The sequence below is a fragment of the Canis aureus genome, chromosome X, assembly GCF_053574225.1.
Source record: "Canis aureus isolate CA01 chromosome X, VMU_Caureus_v.1.0, whole genome shotgun sequence".
Classification (NCBI taxonomy): Eukaryota; Metazoa; Chordata; class Mammalia; order Carnivora; family Canidae; genus Canis; species Canis aureus.
In genome coordinates this window covers 83,880,637-83,892,136 of record NC_135649.1, presented here as the reverse complement: position 1 = coordinate 83,892,136, position 11,500 = coordinate 83,880,637, and the positions used below count along the sequence as shown (strand labels likewise).

The following is an 11,500-nucleotide window of genomic DNA, read 5'->3' as shown; positions in this document are numbered from 1 at the left end:
GACCAGCTACGGACTGGGGGAATAAACGGCGGACCAGGTATCTGACAGAGAACTTGTACCTAGAATATACCAAGAATTCTCAAAATTTAACAGAAGCAAACACTACAATTAGAAAATGGATAAAAGACATGCACAGACATTTATTTCACCAAAGAGGATATACAGATGGCAAGTAAGCACATGAAAATATGTCAACATCGTTAGGGAAATGCAACTGAAAATAAAGAGATATCACTATACACCTATTAGAATGGCTAACAAAATTATAGTGACAATACCAAATGCTGGCAGAGAGGTAAAAAAAACTGGATCTTTCATACATTGCTGGTGGGAATGTAAATTGGTACAGTCTGGAAAATTCTGGCAGTTTCTTGTAACACTGAACTTACACTTACCATCCGACCTAGCAGTTGCACTCTTGGGCATTTATCACAGCAAAAGGAAAACTGATGTTTTCTATATGACTGTTCATAGCAGTCTTGTTTTTAACAGGCAAAAATTGGAAGCAACCCAACCGTCCTTCAATGGGTGAATAAATACACTGTAGAACACCAAAGCATAACAATAATACTACTCAGCAGTAAAAAGGAATGAACTTGGGTGGATCTCAAGGAAATTATGCTAAATGAAGAAAAGCCAATTTCAAATGGCATGATTCCATTTACATGAGATTCTTGAAATAATAAAATTATTATTGGATGGAGAACATGTTTGAGGTTGCCAGGGGTTAGAGTAACCGAAGGAGGTGACTGTGACTATATTGGGTAGAAGGAAGAATCTTTGCTGTGGAGGAACAGTTGATTGTGGTGGTTACATCAATCTACCGATGATAAAATTGTGTAGTACTAGATGTGCAGACGCTGAAATGAGGGCATGTAAAACTGGTGAGATCTGAATAAGGTCTGTGGATTGTACCAATGGCAGTATCTTGGTTATGTAAGATATTAGCATTGGGGGAGACTGAGTAAAGAGTACATGGATCTGTTGCATAATATTTTTTACAGATCCTATGAATCTATAATAAAACAAGGTAAATCCGAAGGACTATGAATGTTTTAGAACTCACACATTTGCCTATTATAAAACCGAACAACATCTTTCTTATGTAAATTAGACAAAATACAGAAGAGCCTACATTTTTGTTTAGCCAAGAAATGTAAATGAAAATGACAATATGAGTTCATGGTAATTGCACATGGTCTATTTCCAAACCCAGAGAAGTAAACCGAAGAGGGTTTGTTGCTTAAACATCTGTATGAGTTAGGATTCCACCAGAGGAGCCAACCAATAGGACATTCTATACACACCCGCACACACACACATTATTTATTCATTCATTCATTAAGATATTGGCTTACACAATTGTGGGGCTGGGTAAGCAAATCCAAAATCTGTAGGGCACACTGTCAGAAAGGAACGATTGGGCCCACCCAGATTATCCAGGATAATCTCCCTTACTTTAAATCAACTGATCAGGAGCTTTAGATCCATCAGCAAAATATCTTCACAGCAACGCGTAGATTAATGTTTGATTGAATAAGAGGGGCGGCAGCCTGACCAAGTCGACACCTCAAAAAGCCAGACATCACAGACCATTTGTGCTGGCAATTGAATAAATTTATTCTGTTAATAGGCACCCTGGCTTTATTATTATAGGTAATTCAAGAGCAAACAACTTAAATCAATAGTGGCCGACAATGAGTTTTATACAGGAGGGACCACTTACAGAACTTTAGAGTTGAAAGGGGCCATGAAAAGCTTAGTTTATATTTCACCACGGTCAAGGCACCTCCCCGTCGTCCTCTGGGCACTTATCCGGGCCGAGGCTCCTCCCGGCAGCAGCGCGCCCAGCAGGAGCAGAGAGGAACCCACCTGGAGCACGACGCCGCGGGTGCGGGAGCACCAAGTGGGCGGAGCCTCGAGGCGCGCGGCGGTGGCGAAGGCGCCCAGCCCGCCAGAAGAGCGCGCGGCGGGCGGACGGCGGGGAGCCAGTCGGGTAGGGCGAGCGCGGCCGGCGGTTGGTGTGGGGGGGCCGTTGAGGGGGGGCTGGAAGGAAGGGGAAGAGGCGGAGCGTGGGAGCGCACAGTGTCAGGAATACAATAGTGCTCCGCGCCGCTTCAGCCGCCGCGGCCGCCGCCGCCGCCGCCGCCACCACCGCCACCGCCGCCGCCGCCGCCGCCGCCCAACCGCCTGCCCAACGCTGAGGCCTGACGGGCCGGGCGGGCGAGGGCCGAGGGCGGGAGCTGAGGCGCAGGGGGCGGCCCCGGCGGATCAGGCGGCGGGGCGGGGGGCGGGGGTGGGGAGGAGATTAGGGGGCAGGTGCGAGGGAGGGGAGAGAAGAAAGCGAGCGGTTGGGGGGCGGTTACCACCCCTACTGGACTCGCCCGGCACATTGCCGGGCCCGAGTGTGGAGCCGGGAAGGAGGGAGCGGCGACCTAGCTGCGCAAAGGTAGGCGCCACAGAAGCTGGACGCGGCGCGAGCGGCGCTGGAGGCGTCGCGCCGGGTGGGTAGCGGGAGTGGCGGCCTCGGGGAGTGGAAGCGGGTGCCGCGGCGCGCAACGTCCCGGCCCAGCCTCGCAGCGTTCCGGGACGCTCCGGCCCCACATCGTGGTCGCTCCGGCGTCCCCGGCGTCTTCGGGCCGAGAGCGTGTGTGGGCTGAGGTAAAGTGCCCGCTGGCCCCTCGGTCGGCCCGGACAGTGCTGGGGTGGCCGCCGCGGGGGGCGGGGGCGGACGCCCGAGCTCGGGCTCGGCTGCAGCTTCGCTCGGGCAGGAATTGAGCGCCATAACTGTTGCGGCCGTTCACTCCGGTGCCCCCTCCCGGCGCCCCCTCCCTCTCTGCGCTCTGCCTGGTCTCGGGGCTCCCGGGGTCAGACCCGCGGTGGGGGGACCTGCTCTGCGGGGCCGCCTGGGCCGGATGCTCCAGGGAGCGAGGGCGCGCCCCTGGCTGTTTCGATGTTGGGGGGCATGAAGAACCGAGTGTTTGGAGAGGGGGGGCCGGGCGGCTCAGGGAGTGGCGAGGCTCCCGGTGAGCCCGGGTACCCCCGGAGCAGGAGCGCGAGCTCCCCGCGGGCTGGCTAACTTTCCCTCCCCCTCCCGTCATTGTTCGGGCGCTGCCAGTCCGGGGCCGCCGCCACCGCCGAGCGCCTGGCGGTCCGGGGGGTGGGAAAACCGGGAGGGCTTTGCGAATCTTGCGGGGAAAATTTCCCACCGCTGGGCACGGCAAAGTTAACTTTTCTCCAGTGAACGAGTTGGTTTTATTCCCTCGGCCGTGGGGCGATCGATTTAAAAAAAAAAAAAGAGAGAGAGAGCCTCCTTGCAATCTTTTCTTCTCGCTTTTCAGAGCTACTGCTTTGGTGAAGTCTGGCTTTAAATTGCACAGGGCAACCTGCGTTTATTATTTGTGAGGGGGGGCGGGATCTGGAGTGAGTGACCATAATGGTGGTATGTGAAGGCATGTTTAAAAGTTGGTATCATTGTGTAGCCCTGGGACATATGTAGTTCCCAGGCATTTGGCAAGAAACTTGTTTGGCCGCTTCTCTGACTTTCTGAGTTGCTAGGAAATCCATGGCCTCAGATGTGCGCAAGGTTTTTTGATGTGAGAACCGTTTATCTGTGAAGCTGAGGATGGGATCCCCCCCCCCCACGCCATCTGATTGTATAAGAAATCAAAACCGTGTTGATGGTGATTTCAGTGGCCTGAAGGGAAAGGCGACCTCATTCCCGGTATTCAGTCTGATAAAGATAACTGTCTGCTTCTCTCTAAACTCTCAAAGTAATGGAAAATAATTTAGGTAAAGACTGGTTGCACAACATCTTGGCTCAGTTTAAGCAACCCAGAATCCACTTTCCCAGAGTAGTTCTCTTAAATACCTTCCCTGAAGCCACTTCTTGTCAGCCTGGGGGTGAGGGGGAGAAAGAAGTCGGTCTGAACAAAGCATTGTATTTTATTTAATTTAATATTTTCATAACATCTGTAAACAATGGGAATGGATTCCTACCTCTGTACCCTTTGAATTGAATATCGTAGTTTTCATGCTTTTATAGTGTCATGTGATTACTCTCTTGATAACTGAAAATATATTTTTTCTTTTTTGTTTAGCCAAGGAGTATTCTACCTCCATAACGTATCATTTTCTTTTTCATTTAAAGTGAGCTCTGAGCTGAAATACTTGAAGTGTAAAAGATAATACCTCGCTTCAAGGGGTGAAGGGATTACATGAGGTCTTTGGGACACGCTTCTCAGTATTAGCTACCATCATTACCACCTTTTCTTTAACTGTGGTCTTCTCTACAGTTTGATGTTTTTTGTTTTTATTTAGAAAGAAGAGTTCTTAACCCAATATCTTTGCCTTAAAACAGTTCCTTGCATTTTTCATCCAATCAGTTCTGGAATAGTCAGGGATACAGGTCTGGTTCTAGAACCCACACATTCCGTCTCCCACCTTTCTGAGTCACATTGCTGTGCTTTGGCAGTGTGGTAAGTGCCTTCTCGCTTTTAGTATCCTGTGAATCTTGGTCACGGGTGGGAGAAAGTGGAGAAGGGCCTTCTACTCCTTCCTGAAGTGTTTGTGATCAACTGGAAGCCAGGGGGGACTCAGAAATAACCTTAGGGGTGCCCATGACCCACCTTCTAGCCTGTAGATGAAGTTTCCATAAGTAGGACACATGATGATGCAGGGCTTTCATCATAGTTGAGACAAATGGATTAGTGAAAGTAAAAATAAAGAACCAATGATGTTAGACTAGTAGGTTGGTTATGATCCTCTCCTTTGATAATTCTTCTCTTTTCCCTCCCTTGTGTTTCAACAGTAACAATCCATGTTTCCCCTAAGCTATACAAATCTATTTTTTCTTTTTGCCCACTACTTTGAGGTCTGAGTAGAACTAGGCAAGTATTTGGGGGAATGTAGGGGAAGGCAGGAGGCATTGGGTCTTTGTGAAGACATGGCATTACAGAGGGCTTTTATAAGCCTTGATCAGGGAGGGATACAGAGGTTGAATATTATCATAGGACATAATGCACCTACCTACTTCCTCATGAAGGTTACATGAAACAGGAGCTGAGAAAGGTAGAGATCATATGCTGGCTTACATTTAAAAAAAAATCTCTCATCAGGGAATAACTTACCTCACTTACCTCACTTTATAGGTGACACCCATCTGGCACTTTCCTGAAGTGGCTTATATGGGGACACTGGAGTGGTTTAGCAGTTTCTCCCTGTTGTTCAGTTATAGTGTGGCTGGGAAAGCTGAAGCATTCTGGTTTGTGGGGAGAATTTAGGGTGAATGGGTAAAAATGATGAGCGAATAAAAAGGTGCTAGCAAATGGTCATTACAGACCAAGTAACTACCTTTTTGACTTTCTGTTTTCTGAAATATTTGTGACTCCCCCATGGTTATTTTTGCCTCCTCCCTGTAGTAGGTCTCTCCTTAGACAATAGTAGCAAAGCTCTTACCATCAGAACTGCTTCTGCTTCTCTGGGGGACAGAAAGAAGGGTCCTGGGGAGAGTTTACCTAAACCCACAGCTAAGCTTCGGAAAAGTAACTCAGAGGGCAGTCAACTGAGGAAAGTAGGTGGGGGGCCTGGTGTGGGAAAATGGTACTGGTGTTTTTGACTAATAGGAGATGCCTATGCGTTGATTGATACTTTTTTTTTTAAGATTTTATTTATTTATTCATGATAGTCACAGAGAGAGAGAGAGAGAGGCAGAGACACAGGCAGAGGGAGAAGCAGGCTCCATGCACCGGGAGCCCGATGTGGGATTCGATCCCGGGTCTCCAGGATCGCGCCCTGGGCCAAAGGCAGGCGCCAAACTGTGCGCCACCCAGGGATCCCTGATTGATACTCTTTAAGCAGTAAATAATCTCTGTCACAACCCAGAGACCATAGCTGAGCCTACTATCCAAGGAGCTCCTTGTCCCTTGATACGAGCTGATAGGCAAGGATATCTGAGCGCGGAATGTGCTTTTTGAAATGCTGACAAGAGAATATGGTACCAGCATGGCCAGTACACCAGACCTTGTGTTTTGGAGTCTCCTGGGAAAATTCTTCTTCCATTTTTAGATTTTAAAAACTTATTTTGATTATAATTGCAAAAAGTTGCAAGAATAGTACAAAGAACCTCCTGTATTCCCTTTACCCAAGGTCACTAATTATCAATAGTTTGCTCCCAAAGCAAAGACTATACTGTGCTTTATCATCTGTTCTTTCTGTTTCTTTTTCTGAGCCATTTGAAAGTAACCATTGAGAGATTGACATTGTCAAGGGCATCCTGTCCTAAAGAGTGGCTCAGGTGTATCCATGGGGTATAGCAGAATTTTGGTGGTGATGCAGGGCCCCAGAGGGAGAGTCAAGTCTACCTATAGCTGTAAAGCACATGTGAGTCATATGGAATCTCTGGTGCTAGATATAGAAATCAGTATCAATTGTAAAAGTGGTTAAATTTGTTCTCAACTATGCCAAACTTCAATATTGTTAGGAAAATCCACTTCACCACTCCGCAGCTTTGCAGCTGTAATGTATTCTCCAACATTTTCATTTAATTCATTCAGCAAACATCTGTTGAGTGCCTCTTATTTGCTGGGAGTATAAGAAGTGAAAGATAACTCACTTCATCCTATTAAGAGTTCAACATCCAGTGTAAAGGAAGAAAGAAATCTACCGTCACAGTCATGGGGAAGAGCATTTCTGTTGAAGCAGTTTACAGGAGGTGCTTAGAACACCACAAACTGGTTAAGGATCTGAAGAATAGATACATGGGAGTCGAATGTGAAGATCCATTTTCTCTGAGACTTGCTGCTCTTAGGTGACAAGGTTCATGAGTTAGGGAAGCCTTTGGTTTCCTATAGCCAGCACAAGCTATGGGGTCAGGACAACTTGGATTTGAATCTACCACTTGATCTGGGCTGGTACTTGACTTCTCTATGCCTCAGTTTCTTCATCTGCCTAATTTGACATGTCCAAAGTAATAATTAATTGAGGTAATAATTGCTCTGTAAACATTCATTTTTATCTCCCTCCCTCCAAATGCAGTATGTGGGGAAATAAGGTGAGCAGTATTAAGTGTTAAGGTGGGATCCAAGGAGGTGTTTCTATTTTTCCTACAAATATGTAATTGCTAATTGTATTGAGAGCTATGATGGAGATCACTGTAAGGGATAATAACAGCAGCTATGACTTGTTAACCATTTTTTGTACACTGAGCACTGTGCTAAATATTTAACATAGAGTATCACTCTGAGGTGTAAGGCAAAGGTGACTTGCCTGTGGTCACACAGCAAATAAAAGGTAGAATGCTTTTATAAGGGAGACAAGCAAAGTGCCCTGGACCCTGAATAATGAGAAGGAATAAGCAAGGTAAAAGAAAGGATTGTCAGGCAGAGGGAACACACCAGGTGTTGTGAGGACAGAGGTGAAAGAGAGATGTGGAAAGGATCCATAGAGGTTTGGCTAGGACCCGGGGAAAGAGAGATGAGGTAGGCAGGGGGAGATTGACAGGGCCTTATGGGATCTCATTAAGAAGCTTGTGTTTTATTCCAAGGGCAGTGGGAGGCTGCTGGAAGGTGTTTTTCACCTTAAACCATAAGGGGTATGTGTGGGTGGGTGGGTGTGGTGCAGTGTGTGTAATCCTGAAAAGCATCTAGTGAGACCTAAACAAAAGTAGTTTTTTTTTAATTTTTTTTTAATTTATTTATGATAGTCACAGAGAGAAAGAGAGAGAGAGAGAGAGAGAGAGAGAGAGGCAGAGACATAGGCAGAGGGAGAAGCAGGCTCCATGCACCGGGAGCCCGACGTGGGATTCGATCCCGGGTCTCCAGGATCGCGCCCTGGGCCAAAGGCAGGCGCCAAACCGCTGCGCCACCCAGGGATCCCAACAAAAGTAGTTTTAAAGTCATTTCCCCTTCAGTATCCCACTTTGTGATCCAATGGAGGCAGTGTTTCTGGCCCAAATGTGTAGATCTTAAACAGTTTCTATGGCCCACCATTAACACAGCTAAAAAGAGTTGCTGTGATGCTGGAAGAAGCTGGTCCTGCAGAATGCTTCTAGAAGGTTTAATTAGGCTTATATATCTGATGCTTTTTAGGCTGCATTAAGGGAGCTCTTTCAGCTTTCACTGAGCCCTGTCAAATGGGGGGAAAAATTAGGAAAACTAATTCCTGGAAACCTGAGTTATTGTTCAGTGGTAGAAATGGAACTGTTGAGTATAAGACTTCAGTTTAAATATATCATGATAAGGATTCTTCAGTGACTAAATGGAAATTTTTAATGTTTTTTGTTTTTTTGGTGTGTGCCATCTGTGATGGCAGACAGCACATTTGTGAGAATCTGGGAAGACTTAGGCATTTTTTCAGTACTTATATATTTATTTATTCTCATCCAGGTACTGCAGGTTTTTCTGTTTGAAACTATTTCTTATGTGCAGAATCAACTGCACAGGGAGAAAACCAGTGTTCTCTTCCCCTTTCCATATGTAGCAGACCATAAACATATTTACTTTGAAGTAGTCTTTGTCTGTTAGTTTTTTTTTTCTCTTTTTGGCAGGGATGGTTGTTAGCTGGTGGTTGGATGATCTAGGATGCCCTTGCTCACATATCTGGTGGCTGTCAGGCCAGTTGGTCTAGGAGGCCCTAAGTGAGGACAGCTCATCTCCACTCCGAAGTGGTCTCTCCTTTAGCTGACTGGTTTGGATCTGTTGACATGGTCTCAAAGGCACAAAGAAACAAACAAGAGCAAGTGGCAGTGCACAAGCATTTCTCAGGTGTCTGCTCGTATCACATTTGGTATTGTCCTATTAGCCAAAGTTGGGGAGTGCTTCCTTGGCCAAGCCCAGAGTCATTGTGGGAGGGAACCATCTAAAGGTACAAATGCAAGGAGGTGTTTTTTTAACTGAGGACCATTACTGCAGTAATGCATAATAATTATTAATGAATGTAACCTCTTTTCTTTTGATAAATCTTATTAAGCACTCATTTCTTTTTTTTATTTTTTATTTTTTTAAGCACTCATTTCTAAATGTAGTGTATTTAAGAAAAGAGAGAGAGAAAGAAAGGGGAGAGGAGAAGCAGAGGGAGAGAGAATTTTAAGAAGGCTTCACATCCAGTGTGGAGTTCAACATGAGGTTCAATCTCACAACCCTGAGATCATGACCTGAGCTGAAGTCAAGAGTCAAACCCTTAACTGACTAAGCCACCCAGGTGCCACTAAATGTAGTATATTCTTCAAACTAAGTAGTATGCGCCATTACTTCTACTGAGTGTGGAGCTGAGTGATGGTTTTTCTAGAAGGAAACCAGAAGGGGAGATAGTGTGGCTCTGGATGTAGGTACTCTTGCAAGTGGCTTGAATGCTCACTGATCTTTGTGGCTGTTATCAAAGGAGTTCCTGCATTTCCTCAACCTCCTTTCAAGCTTTATGCCCTAAAACTTATTGTGCTAGACTATACTGTGCTTTGTAGTCAAGCAGAAAATGGTTAATTGGAAACCCATCACTACCTGAAAGATGAGAGAAACATTTGCAGCTTTTCTACATAACCTTTTTTTAAAAAAAATTTTATTTATTTATTCATGAGAGACACAGAGAGAGAGAGAGGCAGAGACACAGGCAGAGGGAGAAGCAAGCTCCATGCAGGGAGCCCAACGTGGGACTCGATCCCGGGTCTCCAGGATCAGGCCGTGGGCCGAATGCGGTGCTAAACTGCTGAGGCACCTGGGCTGCCTCTACATAACCTTTATAGTTTTTACCTGAGAAGAAATCCTTATATGGGCATTATGATAAAGACAAAGAATTCTCTGTAGGTATATATTTTATTTGGTCGAGATTTTAAAGTCTCCCTGTGGTTGCAGTGAAGAATCCAGTAGTGTATTGTGAAGTGAGTGGTCAGTGATCAGCAGTTCGGGGCATCAGCCTTTGACCTTTATTTGTGAAGTTTTCAGAGGTAACCCTTTTCTCATAAACTGAAATAGGATTTTTCAACCAGCTATGGCCTGAAATATATTACATAAAAATGCAGCTGGACCCTAGGAAGCATGTGTGGGAAACTGAGGAGAAGGCTCACTTTGTTCATTTTAGAGATGCACATTCCTCCAGAAAATTGCCTGGTGATAGAATCTCAGCTTTCTTTCTTTTCCTCCTAGGATAAAAATTAAAAATGGAAAATCCCTGACATTTTAAAAGTCAGTGACTTGAAAATAGCCATCAAAATCATAAATGTATATATCATTTGACCCAGCAAACACTTCCAGGAATTTATTCAACAAATATTTGCATATTATTTGGAATATTTATAATAGCAAAAGATTGGCTAATGTTCTAAGTATCAGTCAAGGCTTGGTTGTACAGTAGAATATTAAAAGATACCGCATGAGGGCAGCCTCAGTGGTGCAGTGGTTTATCGCCGCATGCAGCCCAGGGTGTGATCCTGGAGACCCAGGATTGAGTCCCGCGTCGGGCTCCCTGCGTGGAGCCTGCTTCTCCCTTTGCCTGTGTCTCTGCCTCTCTCTCTCTCTCTCTTTTGCTCATGAATAAATAAATAAAATATTTTTTAAAAATAAAAGATACCACATGATTTCTAAGGTGTACAAAATGAAGAAAAATAAGAAACAGAACAGTGTGTATTGTATGCTACCATTTGTGACAGCTACTGGGGCAGTAATATGTACTGTATAATATATACATTTTGCTTACATAGACATAAAATATTTCTAGAAGGATGTTCAAGACACTGATAGCTTTAGAACATATATAGTGAGGGTAGAGGGTTGAAAGATCTTTTTACTGCATAAACTTCTGTATATACCTTTAAAAAATTTTTTTTGGTTGTCAAGTGATCCTCCATTGAAATATTTTACTTTGTTAGTTTTTGTTTTGTTTTGTTTTGTTTTTTACTTTGCAGTTCTTAAGTAGGTGGGCATTCCACTGCACTACTATTGATGTCATCTATGATGTCATGAGGGTGGTGGTCATCAACATTGCAGCCCACAGATGGGGCAGTCCCCAGGATCTCTTTAATGGTTCCAGAGAGTTCTCTGGCTAAACATCAGTGCTGCATCTGTCAGGCAATGTTGACAGTATCATCAAAAGTGCTATTTCCACTGTGCTTAATGTTTTTCTGCTTCTTTCTGTCTCTTGGTGGTTCCTTGAGGGCTTTGATAATCAGGGCAGAAGCAGAAGGTACCACTTCAGTCTGGGCTGAATGGTCAGTTTCACTGTTCCTCAGACCCTTCTAATCACTGGTTGCCTTGGCAATGTCATCAGTGTTTTTTAAAGATAGACACGGGGGGGAGAGTGTGATCTTTGGGGCCAAGCCATACATGGCACTGACTTCCCCACCAGTTCACCTTAGGTATAAAACTTTGATCTTGTTGGAGTTGAACATAGGCAGTATGGTGGAGGCAGTGGTGTTAGATCAGCCCAGATTCAGGAGGACCCAAGACAGTTGCACCTTTACCACCTCCAAGCTGAAAGTCAAAAGTACCTTTTGAATTTTAAGCCATGTGAA

At 45.2% G+C, this 11,500-nt stretch overlaps 1 protein-coding gene and 1 pseudogene across 2 annotated transcripts in view; one reads left to right on the top strand and one right to left on the bottom strand.

Moving 5' to 3' along the window:
• Window positions 1-1,922: 1,922 nt before the first annotated feature.
• The window catches only part of JADE3 (jade family PHD finger 3), a 140,039-nt gene continuing 130,461 nt past the window's right edge, over window positions 1,923-11,500 (top strand). Inside the window, exon 1 of one of the 2 annotated variants that reach the window (XM_077888439.1) lies at window positions 1,923-1,996. The gene's annotated coding sequence lies outside the window, so the exon portion shown is untranslated. Of the gene's footprint in view, window positions 1,997-2,310; window positions 2,450-11,500 lie in introns of those variants that run through there. The other variant, XM_077888438.1, reaches the window with a different exon arrangement.
• LOC144308191 (large ribosomal subunit protein uL11 pseudogene) lies at window positions 10,898-11,380 on the bottom strand (annotated as a pseudogene).